Raw genomic sequence first — 16,753 nt, 5'->3', positions numbered from 1 at the left:
AGAAGTGCTAAACGGCCTCATCTCCTTTTATAGTCAACAGGAGTTGAGGGTAATGAGCACCTGACAGGATCAGACCCTAAATCAGAAAATTCTAAGCTAAAGTTGACACTCTCATCCTGGATTTTTATGAGATGCCAATTTGGACTTCTTAAGCCTGCCACATTAAAAGGACTTTCAAAGCTCTGGCCAAATTTTCACTATGGGCTCAATCCAACTACTACTACACAAAAAATAATAACATAAGATGGAAAGACTTCCATTGAGTTTAACAGTAGTTGTATCAGGCCCCCTTATCAGAAGACACTCTAAGAGTGTTGAAAATTGGCTTAGGAAGCTACATAACTAGTACATCTACATAAACCCTGTGCTGTTGGCACTGCAGTTAGATGGCTCCAGCTTAAGTTGATTTTCGACTGTTGGCCATCCAAGTTGTGCGTGCCCTTCAGCCCATTCCACTCCTTATTAGAAGCCACTGTTACATGCATAAAACAGGCATTTAAGCCAGGGTGGTGGAGCTACAGGAGACGGTGCTTCATGATAAAAACATATTTTGATTTCAGGCCAATATTTTCCTGAAGTAGAAAAGTATCTTTTTGAAATGAACAAGTCTGCTGTAGTGAGCCCTTGACTCAGGGTTCAAGCAGGATTCTTTCAGTATCCATATTACCTGGATCTATGTGAAAATGTAATGACTAAGACCATGTCCTGCATACACATATGCATGTCTTCTAATAGTCCAACTGCTGCTAATGGAACTATACACCTGCACATGTGGAGAGTTTATTTTGCAGGACTGGGGTTGAAGGCCTTGCTCTGCTCCCATGTAAAATCAACTCGAATTTTGTCATTGACTGTAGCGGGAGTAAGATCAGATCCTTAGCCATCAGCCTTCTTTAAACACTGAATCATGTTTTGAAGGTGCTGCAAAATGCACTTGTATATTTTAGGGGCCAGAGCAAGCCCACTTTTGGATCTAAATTTAAATCTCTCTGAGGTGCTTTCTGTTGCAAATCATATTTTGGCACTTACGAATGGAGTACGGGTGATTTGCTTTGACACCTATATGCTATTTTGATAGGTTGAGCACAGGTCTCTGGATATTCTACTTTTGTCCTGTGTGCTGCATCATTAAGGTTTTTCTTTTTTATTTGAATAAATTCATAGAGTTTAAGGCCAGAAGAGACTACCAGATCATCTAGTCTGTCCCCCTGTGTATCACAGGCCACCACCACCCCCCTCACACGAAACCCAACAACTGAATTAGACCAAAGTGTTACGAACTGAGAGTCTCTCTTTGAGTTCAGTGGCTTTTGTCAGTCCGGCTTAGCATTCTCACCTTAAAGTGCAGTTCCCCCTATCCAGAGCTCTATTTAGGCTGCTACAGCAAAAGCCCACAATAGAGGCTTGGAGTGCAGAGGTGCTCTGCCCAGTGACATTGTGGCTGATTCAGGCATAATGCCTCCAGGAGCACTGGGGGCCAAAAAGGGAGCTCCAACACCCTGTGAGGATACACCATGACCTCTCCTCCCAGCGCTGCTGGCTGGGGTGGGCTGGCTAGAGCTAGACCCCAGTGGTAGCTACCGTTAGGTAGGTGCACAGATCTGGGAGGGTTGCTGCTCTTTGCATTGTGCACCAGCAATCTAAGTGCCATATTATTCTGGGATGTGGCCATCGTTGGAGGTGGGATGAAAATTATGCCTCAGAAGGGTGTCTCTGATTCACAAAGGTTTCCACTGCTCCTAAGGCGTTGAGGCTTATGCATCAGCCCTGACTCAGGGTTGTGCCTAAAGGACCAGTCTAACCCCTAGACTCTCAACTACACACTCAGCACTTTGAATCCAGTCATAAGTATCCTCGTTACACCATCCACCTCATCATCATCACCACAAGTCTAGCTGCTAAGTCCTGCCTGACAGGGAGAATGCACCATTCTTCCTTAAATGCACAATGCAGAGCATCCACATTCATATTTTTAGTAGCATATACCAGTGGTCCAACCTTTAGTGTACTGTATGTACTTTTAATAATCTCCATAAAAGCCTGATTTCCAATCCCTCGGCTCAAGCTGACAGTGTAAATAAAATCACCCAAATCCACAGGGTAAGAGAAATGAAAATGACAAGGATTAAAATTTTGTCAAACCTCTTTCTTTTTAAAATTCTGCTTCCCTTCCAATTGGATCACGACCCTCTGTGTGCACAGCTTAAGACCAGACGGTATGCTTTCACTTTTATTCCGCTCTGCAGCAGGCTTACAGTATTTAGTGAAAGTCTGTAAAGAATGTGTGCTGTGTAGAGAGTTAATACCATAATCCCCTATCGTTGGGGTCAAATGCTGAATAGAGCAGAAGAATTAGAAAATATGTTACATACAATGGCAGAAAAAATGCATCAGCATGCTGTTCTGTTAACACAGGCATTCATTACCAACAAGTAAATGGCAATGAGGTAATAGAGTATATAAAGAGATGTGTACTTCAAGTCTAGTGTGCATGTTATTTTAAGAACATAAGCCTTGAGTGAGAATCTAAGTACTAGCTATATCTATACACATACATACACAGACACACTCTATAAACACGTATACACATTGTAATGGTTTTTGCCCCATCATGTATAATTGCATCACTCCAAGAAGTGGCCTAGGTTTAGTTTTGAGGTAACAAAATTCAGCCTTTTAAATTATTTCATGGAGGTATTCTTGCCAGCAAGTTAAAGTGGGGCTGGATGAATGGACTATAAGGTAGATAGAAAGCTGGCTAGATCGTCGGGCTCAACGGGTAGTGATCAATGGCTCCATGTCTAGTTGGCAGCCGGTTTCAAGCGGAGTGCCCCAAGGGTCAGTCCTGGGGCCGGTTTTGTTCAATATCTTCATTAATGATCTGGAGGATGGCGTGGACTGCACTCTCAGCAAGTTTGCAGATGACACTCAACTGGGAGGAGTGGTAGATACACTGGAGGGTAGGTATACAGAGGGACCTAGACAAATTAGAGGATTGGGCCAAAAGAAATTGATGAGGTTCAACAAGGACAAGTGCAGAGTCCTGCACTTAGGACGGAAGAATCCCATGCACTGTTACAGACTAGGGACCGAATGGCTAGGAAGCAGTTCTGCAGAGAAGGACCTAGCGGTTACAGTGGACGAGAAGCTGGATATGAGTCAACTGTGTGCCCTTGTTGCCAAGAAGGCTAATGGCATTTTGGGCTGTATAAGTAGGGGCATTGCCAGCAGATTGAGGGACATGATCATTCCCCTCTATTTGACATTGGTGAGGCCTCATCTGGAGTACTGTGTCCAGTTTTGGGCCCCACACTACAAGAAGGATGTGGAGAAATTGGAAAGAGTCCAGCGGAGGGCAACAAAAATGATTAGGGGGCTGGAGCACATGACTTATGCGGAGAGGCTGAGGGAACTGGGATTGTTTAGTCTGCAGAAGAGAAGAATGAGGGGGGATTTGATAGCTGCTTTCAACTACCTGAAGCGGGGTTCCAAAGAGGATGGATCTAGACTGTTCTCAGTGGTACCAGATGACAGAACAAGAAGCAATGGTCTCAAGTTGCAGTGGGGGAGGTTTAGGTTGGATATTAGGAAAATCTTTTTCACTAGGAGGGTGGTGAAGCACTGGAATGGGTTACCTAGGGAGGTGGTGGAATCTCCTTCCTTAAAGGTTTTTAAGGTCAGGCTTGACAAAGCCCTGGCTGGGATGATTTAGTTGGGAATTGGTCCTACTTTGAGCAGGGGGTTGGACTAAATGACCTCCTGAGGTCCCTTCCAACCCTGATATTCTATGATAGGTGAACTTTGAAAGTTCTTTTGTAAAATGTCCTGTGAAGTATGAGCTCTATATTTTGTACTCCAAGCACCACAATGCATCTGCCCTCTGGAGAATTCCCAGACACAAAATACAGTCACCTTCGCTAAGGAAGTACTGAGAGAAGAACCTTGCATAATGACAGGTTTCAGAGTAGCAGTCGTGTTAGTCTGTATCCGCAAAAAGAACAGGAGTACTTGTGGCACCTTAGAGACTAACAAATTTATTAGAGCATAAGCTTTCGTGGACTACAGCCACTTCTGGGCTGTAGTCCACGAAAGCTTATGCTCTAATAAATTTGTTAGTCTCTAAGGTGCCACAAGTACTCCTGTTCTTTTTGAGAGAAGAACCTTAATGCTGGAATTTTCAAGAGACTCTGCGGGAGCTAGACACCCAAATCCCACTGAAATTTAGAAGGGTTTGGCTGCCTCACCTCCACAGGCTCCTGAGAAAACCCAGGCTACATGTGTTGGAGGAATCCAAAATAAAGAAACAAATATATACATACTGTATGTAACAGCAGATTCTGTGCAGTGGTTTTTGGTAGCTGATTTAGTTACACAATTTAAAAATCAAATCACGACTAGTTAGGTGATTGATGTATGCTTTGATAACAGAAAAGAGTTGGTAGTGGAGTGTCAGTATAGAACTGGAAGAGGAATGAAAACTATCAGGCCACCTTCCTTCACACTAAGTAGCATCTGATTCCATCATTAGTCCCATTGATTTCAACCGGGCTATTAAGTTAGGCAGTCTCTGGCCGGTACAATGTTGAGCTAAAGAACAAGCTGGAGTACTTAAAAAAAGTCTTCCAATAAATAGCAAGTTAATGATGAACTGTAGAAAGCAATAACATGTTACTGTACCACTTTGTCCATTGTGAGGGCTTTATCTTATTTCATTCATGACTAGTTGTAGAAAGTGCTAAGAGGAAGTTTACCATACAGGCGACGTATGTGCTGCATGTATTTATTACCATGTTGTGGCTGTGAGTAGTCACTTGCATGACTTTGAATTTTATAAAGAATTAGGGATGTAAAAGGCGCTGCCTGACACATAGTGCAGTTCTCCTCTGACAAGGGAGTCTGTAAAAATAGTCTCATTGGGATGCCATGGTTATTTGTGACTCAGTGACTGTGCTCAGTTACAAATGACAAGATGGATAGTTTTCTACTTTAGCTGTGAAACTTTTTTTTTAAATAGCCAAAAATAGAGTTTTCAGCTGCCAAAAACTGAGAAAAAAAATCTGTTTTCAGTTTTTCAGTGAAAACAAGAAAATATGTGACAAGAGTTGACACTTTCCACAAAGGTTTCCATTTTGACAGAAAAGCCATTTTCCTTTGAAAAATGTTTTGACCAACATTTTTCAATCAACTCTAGTTAAAGTTGAGGAGCTACTTGTGTTCAGATGCTTCTAGCTTTTGGGAGGGGTCATTTTGGGGGCTGCAATTTCTCATGCGTTGAGACCCAACATGATTTTTTAAATTGGAAAATTCTGCTTGAACATGTTTTGCCTGTGTGCATGGTGGAGGGAGAGGAGGTTGCATTGCTTTGTTAGGAGGTGCTGAATGCCTCCTACAAGCAGTTCTTGGGAAACACACAGCAGCTTGCAGGATCATGCCCAGAGGTATTAATACTCTGTGACTGACTATGTTTGTGTCCCATATTGTTATGTTGTTCTTGTAATTAAATGATGTTCTCAGAACTTGCTTTAATACTTTTCTTCATTTGAATTCTGATTCTGCAGTTTCTGGTTGTTTCAGATCTTTTTGAATAACAGAACACCTCATACCTGCATTACAATGTTTCTGGGTTCTTTGCCCAGACTAAATAGCACCAGTGAGGAAAAAATATAGAAAAATATATGAAAAAGAAATGCCCTCCCATTGATGCAGTTTTCACATTTACTTACTCCTGTCAAAGGCTTTTTTCTCCTGGGTAAAGTGTAGTTTTATGATTTATTACTCATCGTGTAGACTCATGGATGCTTTTCTCTCCCCCCCGCCTTCAATGTGGGGAAAGTAGACAATTCTACATGAATTCTATGTGTTGCTATAATAGTTCCATGCACACAGTATAAAGATGTAACTGACCAGGCTCACTACTTCATTATCAACATGGTGAACAATCAAGCCACTGCTGTTACCACCAAATTAAGTGCTAGGGAGCAAAATGTGTAAGGACCAGTTTCGATCCTTTGATGCATAAATGCTTGGTTTCCATTGACTTCAGTGCAAGCCATGTGTGTTCATCCAAAAGAGAAATTTGGGACCTAATAACTCCAGAACCAATGAGTAGGAGGTGCTAAAAATCAACGGTTTATACAATTTGGCCTTGGCAGTATTCAATCTCTAGGGGAGTTAGTAGACTGGAATAATTAGAAATAGTGAATATAAAGAGAAATGTAATATGATTTACTGAGTTGAGGAAACAAAGATTTCTATAGACATAGGAAGAAGCTTTTTCTATTACCATGGAAAGGAAAATGCATTACAGGAGGAGCTAATTTATAATTAACAAAGACTTGGCTATGATTTGGAATTCTTTTTTAAACAGATAAATTAGAATAACAGATTATTGAAGTAAAGTGAAGGATTATTCACATTAATGCTCATGTTCAGCTAGCCATCCAGCTACAGAACTGAGTGAACTAACAAAGAGATAGGCCTTGTTTACATGTTGCTTAAATCCACACCAGGGGGTTGTAAATTATAGTCCACACTAACGTGTTGCACACTAATTGGCCAGTGTGGACCCTTCTGGTGTGCACTAGAAGTTCCCTAGTGCACATTAATGTTGTACTGTTTGAAACAGGACTCTTGGTGCGGACAAAAGCGCTGTGTAGATAAGCACTTAGAGACACTACTAAAGAAATCGCTGGTATCACATGGCAATGTTGGTGTTTAAATGATCAAGAAAAGAAGCAAGTGTTCTAAAAGTTATTTAATTTTGAGGTTAGGGATGGATGAAGATGATAGGTTGGAAAAAGTTCTATGTGGGAGTGGGGAGATCCATACATGAAGAGATCCTCCACACACAGATCCCTGGGGGAACAGTTCCCCACCATCTCCCCATATTCTTTCCAAATTATCAATGTGTGGGCTATGAATATATCCCAATAGAATCAGAAACTATAGGTAGAGATAGCTGTATTTTTTTTTTTATGGAACAGGTTTCTGTTGAAAAATGGAGCTATGTCTAAAATTGAAGTGTTTGTCAGGAACATGTCCATTTCAATGACAATTTTAATAGGAAAGTCATAATGAATCATTTCGACTTTCTCATTTCATTTTAACAATGTCAAAGAATTTCAATAAAGCCCAAATGTGCCTTTTTGATAATGTTGAAATGTGTCATTTGGTAAAAGATAAAAACATTTAGTTTCAGCTTTAGTGTTTAGCTTCATTTCATGTTTCTATTATACTGAAATATTAATTTTAATATAACAAATATATTTAACACCATAGTATACATATATTTAATATCAGACACATATAGCGTATATAGTATTTGACATTATATCCTACAATTTTGAAATTATTGCAACCAAAAGAGTTTTGCTAGTTCCAAAACAATTTTTTTTTTTGGCATTTTTGTTTTTTGGCATTTCACATTTTTGCTCCAGTTCAGAATATTTTTTTTAAATGTTGAGATTTTCTGTGGGGTTGTAGTAGTGTTGGCCGAGGTTCGGCCCTCAGCGGGGCTGTGGGGTATCCCACCGCCTCGCTACAGTCCGCCGTCCGTCCGAGTCCGGCGGCAGTCTGGGACAACAGACACACAGTTAGGGCTCAGGCCCGTAAACAGGGGCTGAGACAAGAGGTCGGAACCCAGGCCCTTAAGCAAGGGCTGAGGCAAAGTCTATAGCCGGCCAGGCCCTAGGTCACGGTGGGGCAGCAATTAAATAGGCAATCAGAAACCCAGGCCCTTGGGCAGGGGCTGAGTCAGTTTGTGGCAGCCCAGGCCCTAGGTCAGGGCAGGGCAGCAAACCAATAGTCAATCAGGTACCCAGGCCTTTAAGCAGGGTCTGGGTCAGTTTGTGGCAGCCCAGGCCCTAGGTCAGGGCGGGGCAGCAAGCAAATAGTTAGTCAGAGGCCCAGGCCCTTAAGCAAGGGCTGGGTCAGGGTTTGTAGCAGCCCCCAGCCTCTCTAGGCCAGGGAAAAAGGGGGGAGTCTGCCACCCAAGGAGTGGGTGGCAGGGGGGACACAGGCCCTCCCACTCCACTGCATCCCAGCCCGGGGCCCTAGCAGTGACGGAAACTCGCTGCTGTCAGTGGGGATCCTGGCCGCAACACACTGACATCGGCTCTGGCAGTGCAGCATCCAGACTGGGGTCGGCTGCCCCCGGGCTACTTCCACACTCCCCCTTGTATGGTACCTGGGCCGTCTTAGTGTCGTCGGTGCTCTCCACCAGCATGGGCTCCTCGGGGTAGGTAGCGAAGGGCAGGCTCGGCTCCTCTTCGGGGTAGCTGGCATGGGGCAGGCTCGGCTCCTCCTCGGGGTAGCTGGCATGGGGCAGGCTCGGCTCCTCTTCGGGGTAGCTGGCACGGGGCAGGCTTGGCCAGTCCTCCTCGGGGTACCTGGCACAGGGCAGGCTCGGCTCCTCCTCGGGGTAGCTAGCACGGGGCAGCCTTGGCCAGTCCTCCTCAGGGTACCTGGCGAGAGGTAGGCTCGACCGGCCCGGTGAGTCAGCAGGCCGGTCGCGGCCTGCGGCTGTTCCCCAAGCGGGAACTCGGCCAGGGACGTCTGCTCTCTCTGCCGGCCTGGGCTCCACTGAGCTCTGCAGGCGGGCTTTTATACTTCCAGGTCGGGGCCGTGACCTTGGAGGGGCGGGCGCCGGACCCGGTGGCTCCGCCCACGTTGGTAGTAGGGGAGGTTCGGCCCTCAGCGGGGCTGTGGGGTATCCCACCGCCTCGCTACAGGGGTGAAAATTCTAGCTTCCAGCTAGCTTTAGGTAGGGGCTAAATTCTCAGCTGCACTTAAGTTTCCTGTGTGTTCAGGTCACAGGGGGTGCTGCAAAGTTGCCCATTGTGGCTCCTTGATCCTAGGCTGGCTATGTGGTGGGCCTGGCATTTTTTTCATCAGCCTAGGGGCTGTTTTAAGGTGTACCAGCTAATAACAACTCCAAGGGGGCCATCCAGCAGTTGGGGATTGCTGAAGTGAAAAGGGCCCAGCTTGTACTCCAGGATCTGACCTCGTGTGTAATCATTGATTTGAACAAATTCGTAATTTTGTTTGTAGTGACGATTTCTTTATTGACACAAAATCAAATAATAGTGTGAGCTGAATAATTAATGGCTAAATATTCAGTGTTTGCAACTGGAAGAGGAGGGGATGGGCAGCAATGGCAAAAAATATAGGGAAATAATGCAGGGACCAACTAGAGAAGCTAACAATGCATTAATATCCCCAAACAGAGAGGGACATAAACTGATCGCAAAAGCACCCTTTCCCTATCCCGCCCCATCTATGCAGAGGAACCATGGTGATTCTGCTGCTTTGGGGGCTTGGTGAGTCCACAGAAGGGGAGGAGCTGTGTTTGGCCCATAATGAATATGTTTTATTAATTTTTTAAAAATGTGTTTAGACAATTAGGTTCGGGGTTTAGTTCACAGTTTCTTTCTAGCCTGCAGACAGCTGAAAAATCTTTGATGTCCAAGACTAACCACTTAAATATATACAGGCTCTGCTGTTCATAGGGCAGGGAAAAGGGAGAAAGAGAAGAGGAGGAAAAGGAAGAGGAAAAGAGAGATGGTGAGCAGGGATGACTTACCTCTAATGTCACTATGCCACCACTCAACAATGAGCTGTTCAATAGGAGAAGAGGAGAAAGAGAACTGAAGAAGAGGAGAAAGTATAAAAGGGAAGGAGAGGTGAAGTAGTTAGGAGGGGGAGGGAAGAGGAGCAAAAGAGGACTTCTGCCACCATCAACCTGTGTATTCTTCACAGTAACAGCTATTACTATACTTAAGCAAAGGCACTGGAACAGTTAAAAGTCTGCATGCTCACTGTAACTAAGACTTAAGAAGACTAGGAAATGTCATAAGGATCTATAAGTGTGAATGGTTAATGTGACTTAGTCAACCCACTCCTTCTAGTCTTCAGTTCCTTCTTGTGCTTCTCAACAAGAGGCATGCCCTTGCATAGAGCCAGGCACCTGCAACTCCCATAGGACTGCAGCAGGACCTGAGAGCATTCCCAGGAATTGCTCTGCATAGACACTTTCTAGGACTAGGCCCCAAAAGTAGTAACACAGAATGTGAACTACGTGCCTCAGGAGTACTCTCGGGCTTAGAAATTAAACACTGTAATTCTGTGCGGCTTGGTCTTTGTGCTAAAAACATACGATGTCCATTCACTAGAAACACGTGGCTTAAGATTGATGTGTTACTTTCCAAGATCTATTAGATTTAATTTAGGGTTCAGCTGAGTTGAATTCAGTCTGAGATTAGAATCACAACGGAAATGATGAGCATTCCAGTTTACATGTACCAGGCACCTAGATTTAAAAAATAAAATAAAATAAAATAATAGTGAAGGGACCTCTGTGACAGACATGAGCTGCTCTGCAATAAGTTATGACTACTATATGTTGCTTTGGTTATTGGGGTGTTTATGGTATGATTATATTGGGTTAAATCAAATGAGCAAATTGCACATACTCTGCTTACCATCAATACAGACGTTTTGTAATATGGCTCAATTAGTGTAACTTCTTCCTGTAGTCCAAAAGGGGATGGGTGGTACACCACAAGAAACATTCTGTCCTCAAATGCGTACTGAGCTCTTTGAAGTCAATAGGGCAATTCATACCCCTGACAAAGCTCACTGTGTGCTGCGGCATTGTCTGGGATGTAATCTCCTGGATAAGATGATAAATCAAAGTTCTTCCTGCCAATCTTTGCTACCTGTCCAGGTCAGTGGATGTTGAAGATGTCTTGGTACATTTGGAAATGTGGCTATCTACTATGGTTTGGAGGACGTGAATGGAAGCTAATAACACTTAGCACTGAGGAGCTCCAAGCACCTTACAAAGGTGAGGAAATATGATTATCCCCATTCAACCAATGGGTAAACTGAGATACAGAGAGAATAAGTGTCTTGTCCAAGTTCACATAGCAAGCCAAGGACAGTTCTAAAGCTAATCACTGCATTGTTTGTCCTTATGGTCCTCTAGTAACAAGGATCTTAAAATAAATATTTAGGGTTAATATCGAGATAAGCTATTCCTCTGAAAAAGTCAGACTACAACATGCTTTGCAGGAGTATTTAACCAATTCTGTAGTAATGGGCTTATCTAGGTATTCATATAGCCCCCTTCACTTTAGTATCTGAATACCTTTCAAGTATTTAAAAATAGAAATAACAACAGTCTCTCCCTCCCTCCTTCTCTTCCTCCCTCCTTCTCTTCCTTTGCCTGTGGGAGAAGTAGGTTGATTAGTTTGGTTTTGGTTTGTTATTGTTTATGCATCTAAATGGGTGTGCCTGGTGACTATACGTAAAGAAATGAATGAGGAATAACTAGGTCAAAGAGATGAGTGTTGCAAGTAGTTCTGAATGTGAGGAGACCTGTGGTCATTCTTATCTCTTGCAAGAGTGAATTCAATAGTCTTGTAAACAGGGCCGGCTCTACTGCTTTGCCGCCCCAAGCAGCGCACCGAATTGCCGGAAGACAGCTGGAAGACAGAAGCTGCTGCCGAATTTCCGCCGCCGCGGAAACACGCGTGCCGCCCTAACGGCACACGGACTGCCCCTGCCATCCGCGGCGGCAATTCGGCACGCTGCTTGGGGGCAAAAACGCACGGAATGCCGACCCTTGCAGATTGCCGCCCCAAGCACCTGCTTGGAATGCTGGTGCCTGGAGCCGGCCCTGCTTGTAAAGTCCTGCATTCACAGGCTTCTCTTTGCTGTTTCATTGTTCCAGTGGAACATAGCTGTAGCAGGAGGTTATATATTATACTTGTGGTGCAAACAGCCTCAATGAATATTGAGTCAATGAGACAGCGTGATTGGCTAAAGATTCCACAACTACTTTCCCCAAGGGAGCAGCTGCAGACACATCACTGGTGGAAGAAGGGGAATGTTTTGGTTTTTTTTTATTTTTAATAAATGTAATTATTTTGAGTAATTTTTAAAATGATTAGTACAAGGGAGAAAACCCACAGCATTTCACAATCTTGTTGGTCATTCATAAGTACACCTCTACCCCGATATAACGCGACCCAATATAACATGAATTTGGATATAACACAGTAAAGCAGAGCTCCAGGGGGGCGGAGCTGCGCACTCCGGCAATCAAAGCAAGTTCGATATAATGTGGTTTCACCTATAACAGAGTAAGCTTTTTTGGCTCCCGAGGACAGCGTTATATCGGGGTAGAGGTGTACCACACACAAATGGAACCCTAATTATAAATGAATTTCTGAGTGAGGAGATATGTGTGTGTGTGTGTGTGTGTGTGTGTGCATGTGTGTGTGAGAGAGAGAGAGAAATGCATCCACTGCATATCTGTGAAATTCATCCCTGTGCAGAGAGACAGCACAAAGGCCATATATCACTTAAATCCTTCTTTAGCCCTTGGCTGGCCCCCTACATAGGTGGGTTTCACTCTGTTAATATTTGATAAGTGACCAGAAAAAATGGAAACCTGAACAATAATGGGATTAAAAGCAGCATACAACAACATGCATATTTTTTATTTATTTTGGGTTTCCACTGCATAGTTCTTGAGTAAAGAAAATTAATTTATCTAGAATCTACAGTAGGAGTTGCATCTTGATCCTGTAGGGTAAATGGTTTCTTTTCTGGAATTTGCGTTAAAAATGTGGTGATACTAAGTTATCCTCCATGTCTGGAGTGGACCACACACTTGAATCATCAGGGATACAAAATACCAATGCAATATTTACTGGAGTCATATCAAAGATCAAAAGGCATCCTTTCCCATATCTTCTGGCTCCAACATCATTGACACTGGTTTTCCATCTGTATAACTCCACTGACTATCCTTGATTTACACCAGAAAAGGGAACTATTGGGCCCCCTTTCAGCAGATAGACGTAACTATCACAGAAAATAAAACCTGGGCACACACAAACAACTGAGGCCCTGATTCATCTAAGCACATGCTTTACTTTAAGTACTTAAATCCCATTGAAGTAGATGGGACTTAAGCATATGCTTAACGTTTAGCATATTCTTTAGTGCTTTGCTGAATCCAGGCCTGAAAGATTACAAGTGTATTCATCCAGACCCAAGTTCTGCCTGCAAACTCATATGCACAACTTCTAATAAATCATGTGCATCTTAAGACAAAATTTGACCCACAAACTTTATTTTTGTAAGATATTTAGGCTCAGTTCCTCATAGGTATTTAGGTACCTAGCTCCTATTAATTTCAATGAGAGTTAGGCAGCTAAATACCTTTGAGTATCTGGGCGTTAATGAGAAAAATCACAGTTTTACTTCTCATTTTAGATCCAGCATAGTTCAAAATTATCCCAGAGTGGTTACCCTGATTGGTTCCAAAAGCTGTCTGATGGGAGACAAAATCTTTGACCAACTGATGTTCACAGCAACATTATCTATCAAAATATAACCAAATAAATCAGCGCATTCCAGAGTATTTTCTGCTAGGTTTCATTTTTGTCAAGTAAATCATTTTAAACTTAGAGCCATCTTTTGCAGTTCACATCAGGCTTACTTATTGCCTGGGGCAAACAAGATGCTTACACAGTAGCATAGCATCCTTTAGGTAATACACACAGCATGGCTAGGGAATATCATCATATCTTAACAATTTAGGAGATGAAGGGGAGAAACTTTAATGCTTTGCATGTATTTACTTTTACAACATGCCATAAAGATTAAAAATACATTGTACACAAGTGCAGTATTTAATGTAGCACTTTAATTACATTCAAGTGTGTTACTAAATAGTCTTGAGAAAACCTTAATGACCAGCTGTTCTACCCCCTTCCCATATGTCAGAAATGGTTTCAGAAATCACATTCTGGGACAGTAAGGTTGTATAATTAGACAGTGTATAGTTAACACTTCTAGATTTTCCTCTTAAATTGTGGACCCTTTTCACTAACATATTGTGGGTTGGTGCCAGTTTGGCACAATACAATTATGCAATGTGCCAAACTGCAACTGAGATGTACAAACTCTGAGACATGTTATGATCGCACCATTATCTTTTTATATCTTTTTCATCATTAGGACTGGATGCTTTTTGCGTTAAGTAAGATCCAGACTTTTATGGCTGACAAATAAACTTAGTAAATAGGACTATAAATTTTTAATACTCCTTTCATAATGCAATTTGTCTCATCAGAATTAGATGTTACTATAACCCTGCATCAGTTTTAACCAAAAAAGGCATCATTCCAAGAACATCAAATACATACAAAAATTCCAAAGGAGATGCTTCTGCTTAAGAGGCTACTCTTCTTGGCTTGTGTTCAGGAAGGTACTTAAACACATGCCTAACTTTAAGCACACATGCAGGGCTGGATTAATGTACAGGCAAACTAGGCACATTTCAATGGGGAATGGGGCCCAACAAACAACTATACAGTACACACACAGTGCCTGGGTTGGCCAGACATGAGTGGTGCTCATCAGCGGTTCTCAAACTTTAGCTACCCAAGGACCCCCCTTTTGATGTAAAATTTTACGTGGACCCTCAAGCCCTCCCACTCACCTCAGGCCCCGCCCCCACTCCGTCCCTTCCCCCAAAGCCCCATCCCCACCCCACCTCTTCCCACCCTCGCTCCACCCCTGCCATTCTTCTTCCCCGCCTCTTTCTGCTGCCTTCCCCTCCCAGCACGCCCCATCCCCACTCCAACCTTTCCCTTCCAGCGCCTGCTGCACGCCACTGAACAGCTGTTCCACGGCATGCAGGAGGCACCTGGAGGAAGTGGGAGGAGTTGATTGGTGGGCCAGTGGCTCTGGACATGATTCTGCCACCTCCCCGTAGCGCGCCCTGACCCTGCTCCTCCCCCTCCCTCCCAGTGCCTCCTGCACACCACTGAACAGCTATTCCCCGGCGGTCAGGAGGCACAGGAAGGAGGGTGAGGAGTTAATCAGCAGGGCCTGCGGACCCCAGTTTGAGAAACGCTGTGCTAAATCACAATGCCACATGCTCTGGTTTGGCCCAGCTGTCCCTCCAAGCAGTAGCAGGATGAGCAGCCGATCCCAGGATATCCACAGCTGTTTTTTGTTATTCGTGAGAAGGTAGGACCCAGAAGTGTACGTTTGCCTAGGATCCAATGATGAGTTAATCCAGCCCTGAGCACACGAGTATTGTGTGAGATTGCTCAGATGCTTAAATGTAAACATATGTTGAATTGGGGCTTTAAAATGCTTATTCCAAACAAAACACAAGAAATCTTTTTAAAAGGAAGTACATGGACTGCTTCGTCTTTCAACCCAATAGCATCCCATTCGCCCCAACATCTAAAAAAGACAATATGTCTCTTCTGGGATGATTATAAGATTGCCAGACAAAACACATCCACATTTTCCAATGGAGGGGAGTTTGTGTGAATCTATTAAGATCAAGCCACAAATATACGCTGCACAGCATTTTTGTTTTCGAAAAGTGGGGGAGGGGAAAAGCTCCACTGTTCTGATAAGAGAGATTTACCACATTTTTACCCGAGCTTGAATTTCCAAAGACTTATTTAGATGTAAGCAATGACAGCTGTAATCATGTTTTAAATCTTGCTTTGTATCCTTAGTTATAATGTTGTTCAATTAATATTCAGAATAATGGAAGTGATGTGCCCCTTTGAAAAAGACTTGAATGCAGGCCAAAGCTTTGGGAAACTGATTCTCAAGAGGATTAATCAGCATTTAAAACTTGCATTAATAAAAATCTGATCTTCTACTGTGTGGCGTGCATAATACTTTTCGTTTTTAAGCATTTTATTTTAATAGTGTGGTATGCTATGTCCTGATTTTTAAAGGGATTTTAAAAATCTAACTCCTTCAAATCAATCCTGCTTTGACCCCTGTCCATTCTTTTACTGAATATAAAAATATTAAAGAAAACCTTACATCTGCATAAAATACTTCCAGAACTATAGAGAAGTGGGAGCATTTGGTAATAGACATTATCTGGATGAAGTTTCCAGAGGAATTTATGTTAGAAAAAGTTATTAATTTAATATAAATTAATTGAGCCACAATTATTTAAAAGTTTGGTGTTAACATTTATCATGAAAACACATGGAACCATAACCAGGACTTACATTTTTAAGCACTATGTTATAAGAAATGTTACTGTATTCAATACTGAACAGGATTGAGCCTGCAACTGAAAGACAAACCTAATCTACATTTTGTTTTGTTTTCCTGATCTTATTAATGGGTTAGCGAAACAAGAGGATTTTGTATAAAGTTTTGAGTATAAATTCAATTCTACTAAGCCAGCTAATTTATCCTGCTAATGTCTTGGTAATTAGCAAAATAGTTTTTGTTTTATGTCAAATGCAGCAACTAGATGCATTTAATAAACACTTGAAAAAAATTCTTTCTTGTGAAGAGCATCATTTTTGTGTAGTAAAAGTCTCACCCGTGCTCCTATGATGTGAAGAAGTCTAGTTGAGAAATGCTTGTATCCGGACTCATTTTATTAAAGGGCAACAGTTTGTGCTGTAAGTACCATCTGCTTTTACTTTGTTACAGACCCAATTTGAGCTTCAGTTCATCATAAAAGTGATAGGTCTCCTAAATGGTGCCAAAGGTTGATTTATAATATTATTTTTTTAAATCCTTGCTGTCTTTTATTAAAATAAAGACATAGGTTTTAAAAAATCATAACTGTAAAGTGTATTTTATCAAGTGGAATGTCAAAAATTATAACATCTAATGCACAAAACATTCTGATTGGATTCAGACAGATCACAAAGGAAAATGAATCGCAAAAACAGGACTC

The 16,753-nt window shown here is 42.5% G+C and overlaps 1 long non-coding RNA gene across 5 annotated transcripts in view; it reads left to right on the top strand.

The window, feature by feature from the left end:
* LOC103307555 (uncharacterized) overlaps nucleotides 1-16,383 on the top strand; it is an 87,254-nt gene extending 70,871 nt beyond the window's left edge. For 4 of the 5 annotated variants that reach the window (XR_010599881.1, XR_010599876.1, XR_010599882.1 and 1 more), the window contains 2 exons: nucleotides 10,724-10,843; nucleotides 15,582-16,383. This is a non-coding gene — a long non-coding RNA (uncharacterized LOC103307555). The remainder of the gene's footprint in view (nucleotides 1-10,723; nucleotides 10,844-15,581) is intronic. The other variant, XR_010599879.1, reaches the window with a different exon arrangement.
* Nucleotides 16,384-16,753: the final 370 nt, after the last annotated feature.

This window comes from Chrysemys picta, chromosome 3 (genome assembly GCF_011386835.1).
Source record: "Chrysemys picta bellii isolate R12L10 chromosome 3, ASM1138683v2, whole genome shotgun sequence".
NCBI classification, from domain to species: domain Eukaryota; kingdom Metazoa; phylum Chordata; order Testudines; family Emydidae; genus Chrysemys; species Chrysemys picta.
The sequence above is the reverse complement of the archived record's forward strand: the minus strand, read 5'-3'. Positions and strand labels throughout refer to the sequence as shown.